Here is an 8,043-nt window from a genome sequence, read left to right as displayed (position 1 = left end):
ATTCTGAAATTTTTGAATGTCTTTTATAATCCATATTGTCAGCATCTCCTGGAAAAGTGAACTGAAGCACAGGTATCTTCGAGTACATTTTCAGAGTCATATTAACAAAGTTTCAGCTATGAGATAATGTCATCTTTTACTGTTATGCATCCCTAACCTTGCTTGAATAGTTTAAAAAAAATTATACATAGTGGTGGATAATTTGCAAATATTCATATATTTTAGGATACCAAAGTAACATTTTCCTAACACAATAAATTTGTTTCATAATAGCAAATGATTGTTTTTATAATCATTATTTAAATTGTACACAGCTTACAGGATGTAAATGAGTAAATTGTACAAGTTTTAATAGTCTATTTACCTACCTAATCTGTTTATCTACTTGAGTGTTATACTCGTCAATTCGCTGTCATAACCACTGGATTTTTTTGATGGTAAGAAAAATACTTTATAAATGATATTTCAGTCAACATAAAATTATGATGTATTAATTTTCAGGATTTTAATAATGATCCTATCCTAGGCAGAAAAGATTCTAGTTTTATCAGTAACTCAATTCCAGAAACATTTCATTAAGCAATAGAGCTTTGTCTATTCTCACTAGGTTGCTGGAAGAAAATTAGGAGATGCGTTAATTTTGACAAAATTTTATCTGCAAAATCTCTCCTCCCCCCCAAAAGGTAGTATACTCTTGGGCGCCTGGGTGGCTCAGATGGTTAAGCCTCTGCCTTTGGCTCAGGTCATGATCCCAGGGTCCTGGAATTGAGTCCCGGATCGGGCTCCCTGCTCCTTGGGAGCCTGCTTCTCTCTCTCTCTCTCTGTCTCTCATAAATAAATAAATGAAATCTTTAAAAATAAAAAAAATAATACCCCCCCCCAAAGGTAATATAGTCTTGAATCAGGCATTTAAGTTTTAACTTGTTAGCCTGTTTTTCTCTTTGTTAACTTTCATTTGATGTACTATAATATTTTGATAATAGTCTTTAAAATTAATTGTGCCTCAATAAATGTTTGAAGAATGTTGATTTCTTCTTATAAGCCTTAAAACATGTTATATCTTCTGCTGGACAAATGACAAAAGAAAATTACAGACTAAGTTTAATTGTAAGAAAAACAAGTATCAGGTTTAAAGATTAAATTTTGTCTGGACTGATGAATCACAGATCTGTACCTCTGAAACAAATAATACATTATATGTTAAAAAAAAAAAGAAGAAGAAGAAGAAGAAGATAGTAGGAAGGGAAAAATGAAGGGGGGAAATCGGAGGGGGAGACAAACCACGAGAGACTACGGACTCTGAGAAATAAACAGGGTTTTAGAGGGGAGGGGGGTGGGGGGATGGGTTAGCCCGGTGATGGGTATTAAAGAGGGCACGTATTGGGCACCTGGGTGGCTCAGTTGGTTAAGCGACTGCCTTCGGCTCAGGTCATGATCCTGGAGTCCTGGGATCGAGTCCCGCATTGGGCTCCCTGCTCGGCAGGGAGTCTGCTTCTCCCTCTGATCCTCCTCCCTCTCATGCTCTCTGTCTCTCATTCTCTCTCTCGCAAATAAATAAAATCTTTAAAAAATTTTAAAAAAATAAAGAGGGCACGTATTGAATGATTCATGGAACACTACATCAAAAACTAATGATGTAATGTATGGTGAGTAACATAACATAATAAAATAAAACTAAAAAAAGTTTGTCTGGAATTTACATACTTTTGTTATCTCCTGGGTTTTGAACACAGTTGATTTAGGGACTACTAATAAAATATTCTGTTTAATTTTTTTTGAAAAAAAAAATCAGTTACTCATGCTCTTTGAAAACAAGCAAAAAATGATATATATCAAATTTTAATGAAATCTTTTTATGTGACAATAGCAAAAAGTCCTTCATTTGATTTTATGTAATTTGTAAAGATAAATGTGTCTGAGACTGGCACTTATGTAAGGGTATGTGAGTGCTTGTAATACACAGTGTGCTGTTTTTCTCTGATGTGAGTCCTAACTGGAGTGTTCGTGTATTTATAAGTTTGTAGTTTGAAATATTCATATTTTGCCCAGTGGCCTACTAGTAGATCATTGTACTTTTATTTGCAAAGTCTGTGTTTGATCTTTGCTCTTGTTTTCTCTGGAGCTTTAAATGAATAAAATAACAAATAATTTACTACCCTGAAGCCAAACAGCCAAGAGCTGTGATCTTTTCAGAACTTAACAAGTTTCACCCCTCTCTACATTGAGGAGGGAGACATGCATGGGGGAAAAAAGGAATCTGGGAAACATCGTCATATACATATCACATACATAATTGACTGTTTCCTAAAATCATTTTTTAACCCAGTGTTTATTTACACATTTGCTAGTACAAAGGATGTCCATGAATCAAATAAAAGTAAAAGTCAAGGAATTAATGTGTTCATATGTCCCAACCCTTCCCCACATATATACTCTGAATATGTATAGGAAGATAAAAGAGGTCTGAGTTCTGAGACAGAAATAAAAAAAGAGAAAAAAAAAGAAATTAAAAAAGAGAATAGAGAATATCAGAGGAAATTAAAAATATGAAAGAGAAAAGTTACTAAAAAATAACCTATTTGGGGCGCCTGGGTGGCTCAGTCGGTTAAGCGGCTGCCTTCGGCTCAGGTCATGATCCCAGGGTCCTGGGATAGAGCCCCATATTGGGCTCTCTGCTCAGCGGGGAGCCTGCTTCTCCCTCTCCCTCTGCCTGCCGCTCTGCCTCCTTGTGCTCTCTCTATATCTCTCTGTCAAATAAATAAATAAAATATATAAAATCTTTAAAAAATAACCTATTTATTTTTCAATGAGCCCAAAAATAGAATCTGGAAGATACAGATTCGTGCATACAGTATATAGAACATAACTATTTATTATAGTCATTCTTAAGATTTATTTATTTTTTGACAGACAATTTTAAATCCATATCATCTGTAAAACCCAGGTTTTAAAAATTAAAACAAGTAAACAAAGAGAAAAAAATCAACGGGAGAATTGTAACTATAACTGTACAACATCACTGTATATCAAGGAGCTACTTCATATCTTTGAGTCTAAGATCTTGTGGGTAGACAATTAAATGTCAGTTTCTCTCATACATCTTCACAATTGTTCTCCGTAGGCAAAATTAATTTTCCAATGAAATCATATGGTCTTTGTTATCAGTTGGGATCATTAGGATAAATAAATCTCTTAATTTTTAAACACAAATGAAGATACTTCTTTCTGATTCTCTCTTTCTTTTCAAAAACGAGATTTTCTCTGGTACATAGTTTTGTTAACATCAGCAAGATTGTTTTCTAGAGTTTTCAGGCAACATTTAGTTTCACTAAAGAAACATATTGTAAAGTCTGCAATATTTTTCAAATGTACTTTTTGTCATGTGTGTTTTAGGACTCATCTGTATGACCTAAAATCTGTCCAGTATTTGCACTTGTCTTATATTTCTCTAATATTTTTTTAAAAGGAGATTTTCCAGGCCCCCCACCCGATGCTTTTGGTCTTACAATTTCCTTTCCTCCTTCTCCTCTCTCTTTGCTTCTTCTCTTCCTTTCTTTCTCTTCATCCTCCTCCCCATCCCTTTTGCTCGTCTATATTTTCCTCCCTTTCACCCGTCACTATCATTTTCTCAATTTTTTAGCTCTATAATGTATGTAACTTTGTCATTAGAGTTACTTTTTCTGTTGCGTGGTCTTTAGCTGTCTCACTAGGTATGAAAGCTCCTTGCTGTTCCATTTTTGTCCTCTGTCCCTGGACAGAGTCTTTCAGAATCTCAGTTTCTGATTATGAGGATTTTATAACAGTACATATGTCAAGCATGTAAAACACAGTAAGTTATTCAATGGCACGTATTTTTCCTTTATATGATATTTCCCACTTTTCTTTTGCATAAATCCCTTTTCTTTTTTTTGGTTTCCTTCAGGCTTCTTATATACTTATATCAATACATAATAAAGTGTTTTAAAGTTAACTTAATATTTTTAACCTTTAGTACCTTTCAGAGGTTTATTTCTGGTTCTAGGATTACCACATTTCATCGTTAACTTTTCAAATCTAAAGAGATATCTTGGATTTACAGCTTATAAATTTACAAACTGACATTTTTTATATCCTCCTTTAGAGTGAATGATTGTTAGATCAGTAATCAATGAAAAATAACAAATGGTGCAGAAGACTGAACATGTCACATGTTGCCTTTTTTTTTTCCCTCTCTGTGCCTAAATTGTATTTATGAGGAAACTCATCAGAGTGTATATATACCCTCTTGTCATTTTTTGCCAGAGGCCACTTTATCATAGAACTACACTCAATCAATTTAATGCAAAATAAATACATTCAAAGTAAGAATAATAGTAGACATATTAATTTGTTTAAAATTAATTTTCTTAGCAATATACATATTTTTAATTTGTATGAAAATAAACATGCATGTACATAAATCATAAGAAATTTTGATGTGTTTTACTCTCCATATCTGAATTTTTGGATTCCATAAAATATATGAAGAGTGAAATAAGTATTAAAAATGAAATTACATAAAAATTTTGATAGCTCTTCCTTATTTTACTCATGCCATATTATATCTTTACTACTTATTTTTATATTTACTAATCATTCTTCATTTGTACAAATTATTTCATGAGTTGTGGTATTTACAGTTACTCCAATTGAAATACTAGAAAAAACAAAGGACACCATCAAAACTCGAAAAAGAAGCATAAGTGAAGGATATTCATTGGGTAGGACATAAAATGAAAAAAAAATTAAATTAATCAAAACAAAATCACTAAATTGTGAAAAAACTATTAAGTGAAACAAGAGAAAATGAGTTGGGGGCATTGGATATAAAAGTGTACATTGAAACCTTGATACTGTAACACATAATTTCTAAGTAGATATTTATATGTAAAACATGCATATGCATATATAATTCATGTGTCTTCAATATTTTCTAATGAGAAAAGGTTGAGATTATGTAGAATAGATTTCAAAATAGAGTTTTCCTCAAACATCATTTATTTGTCTTATCTTAAATTTAGTACACTTTGAGTTATGAATCCTCCATGATTTATTTCAGAATAGATATCAAAAGGAACAGTTCACAATTGCAACTTTGCTTTATGAAGTTTCTACAGTTAATCTCTGAGAATGTGACCGGAAGTACATGACCACATCTTGTATACGGATTTTTGTTGAAGAAAAAAGTAACCTATTAATCTCTCCTTTTGAAGATTTGTTTCTTCTCCTTGTGTTTTATGGAATCAAAATAATGCATGAAAATAAGGTGTACTATTTTTGTGATGAATAATATAGCCAATCAATCCCCATAAATTTGTTTTAGATCTACTTCATTTATTCAGAATATTATGCATTTGTTAATTAGTATTAATAGCAGTATTTGAAAATATTTACTATCTTTCATGGGTTTTTTGGTAAATATTTTATTCTAGCTGTAAAACCAGATACAATGTTGGTTCAATCCCACTTGTAATATGTATTAACCATGGGATCCTTGGAAAATTATTTTAATTATCTGATTTAATTTTCCTAATCTATAAAATGAGTATAGTAATATCAATGTCCTAGAGCAGTTACAAAAACTAAATGAGAAGCTATGCTTAGTAAGTACAGGTTCTCTTAATCTAATTTTGTGTATTCTTGGTTTTCATGGAGTGATGCAAACTAAAAGGTGAGAATGGCACATGGAAATAAAATAAGTGGAATATTCTGAGCACCATATTGTAATTATGTAAGCAAATGGGAAATGTGCAGGGAGGATATTGATGTCTTGCTTTTTCTTCAGCAGAACTGCATTCAACATAAAGGGAAGTCATTTTATTGAATAATAAAAGCCTGACAATCACTGTGATTGGCTGACGGCCATTACTGCAGTGTAATTCTAAATAGCTTGTTTTTCAAAGTTCTTCTTGCATAACTCTTCAAAACCCAGGCAATTGCCCAGGCTAGTTGAAAGTTTCAGAACTCATTTTTAAAATGAAGTTCCTCACATTTGAACACTGCTGTGATATAAGTGATGGTAAATATGCATTGAAATAGTATTTTCTTCTTAAATTATTAGAATCAGATAATTTTTGACATGGAAGAAAAAAATTTGGAAAATTTAGCAAACTAAGTTTTAATTAATTAATTCATGACTCAGAGAAGAAAAAGACCGTGTGTGAAGAGATCTTATTTAAAAAAAAAAACGAAGCCCAACATGTTTTGCAGTGAAAAGCACATTTGATCTGTATTATCCAGCTTAAAATCCTATGATTTCCCAGTGGAACTCAAAGAGGCTTCTGAAGTTACCAAATCCACCTTGATGCATTCATCTTTTTCAGGAAGTATTTCTAATCAGCAATTCTTACTCTAATGTATGTATAATAAGTGGGTGTCGAGTTGGCAACTCACCAAAATAAATGTTTAATGACGTTTTAATGGTTATTTTAAATCTCTTTTATTTAAATTGTGGATTAATCCTTAATTTGGTCAATGAATTCTGACCAGAATGTTTGAGAAACATATTTGCAGTTGAAGCTCTCTACAATGGATGTGTACTTAATTTTCAGAATTGTCCAGGTTAGATCATCTCGGATGGAGGCATTTTATCTTAAATGTCAACATTAGAAACATTGAGGTAAAGATCAGGGGCAGCAATCTGTGAACTGAGGAACTGTGTTAATTGTTCACTCTCAAACACAGAGATGCCAATTAATTCCACACAACTCAGATTCAAAGCAGCATGGGGAAATGGTCCTGATGTTAGTTTTGCACAAAAATGAAGAAAGTAGATGTGTTCCAGCGCCCAGAATGCTGATTCTTCAACAGGCAGCAATAAAATCCCAGTGCAACCAGCAATTGGCTGGTGGAATCTTTGTTCAGGCGATAGGCACCCTAAACCAGCTGCTAGGTGGAGAAATTCCTCTTTCACCCTCACCTTCAGAATCAACGGATCAGCCACCTGGGCTCCCGCGGGCTGCGCCACCGCCTCACTCCTGGTGCACGTCTCCCCCTCTCGACCGCCAAGTGCTCACTCCCTCCCAGAGAGCACTTACACAATGGACTCACTTGTTTCCCTTGAACCTCTCCTTTGACTTCCAGCCCCAGTCCACAACTTGAGCAAGAGTCAGGCAGGGGCCTCTGCCATGGAGAATGGACCCGCGCAGCATTCCAGACGGGCTTGGAAGCACGCGCGCACACGCAGACAAAACAAACAATGCTTGGCCCACGAACGAATAAATTAACGACACCCATGCCCCCACCCATTGCTCTGCAGCCCGTTAACAGAAACCCGGAACGGGGTTTCCTAAACGAGAGATTTTGTTTTGTATTTCAAACTGCAAACATTCTTCGTTGGTGGCGGCAGAAAAGATGCTGCACGTTCTGATTGCAATAAAGATTGACTGTGGCTTAGCCCGAGACAACGCCCCCAATATCGCGCTGCGCCAGGTTCCCTGAGAACCGCGAGGGGGAAGCGCAGATCTAGGGGAAGGGAACAGCAGAGGCAAAGGCAGCTTAGGAGGGATGAGAAATGGGAAATCAGGGAGGAAGAAAATGAACGAGTTAAATAGGGCTTTAATAGTGAAACTTCGGGAGAGAAAGGGGTGGGATCTCTCCCCGGTAACTACCTAGAGATTAAAAAAAAAAAAAAGAAAAATAGATGAATGCATAAGCAAGTGGCAAGCAACAACAACTTTGAGGTGAGCAGCAAGTTGTTCACCTCCTCTAAGGCGCTCCCAGAGCTGCCCCAGAACACGCGCTCCCCATCGGCGGCGGTGGCGGGGTGGGCGGTGGGGGAGCGGGAGCAGCAACGGCAGCAGTAATAGCGGCAGCGGCGGCAGAGGCAGCGGCAGCTGCGCGCCTCCGGCCCAACCCCGCTCCGCTCCCCCTCTCGCCGGCGCCCTGCCTGTCTTGCGTGTGCGTGTGCGTGTGCTCAGCCTCAGCGTGAGGGGCACCTGCTCGTCTGGGCTCACAGCGGAGGCAGCCTCGCCGCGAGCTGCCGCTGCCGCCCCTAGCGCTGCCGCTCCCAGGCGCCGGGCTCCC

The sequence above is a fragment of the Mirounga angustirostris genome, unplaced genomic scaffold, assembly GCF_029215605.1.
Source record: "Mirounga angustirostris isolate CCGP_5_RB_7025 unplaced genomic scaffold, mMirAng1.0.hap1 SCAF_4, whole genome shotgun sequence".
NCBI lineage: Eukaryota > Metazoa > Chordata > Mammalia > Carnivora > Phocidae > Mirounga > Mirounga angustirostris.
This window is presented reverse-complemented; position numbering follows the sequence as displayed.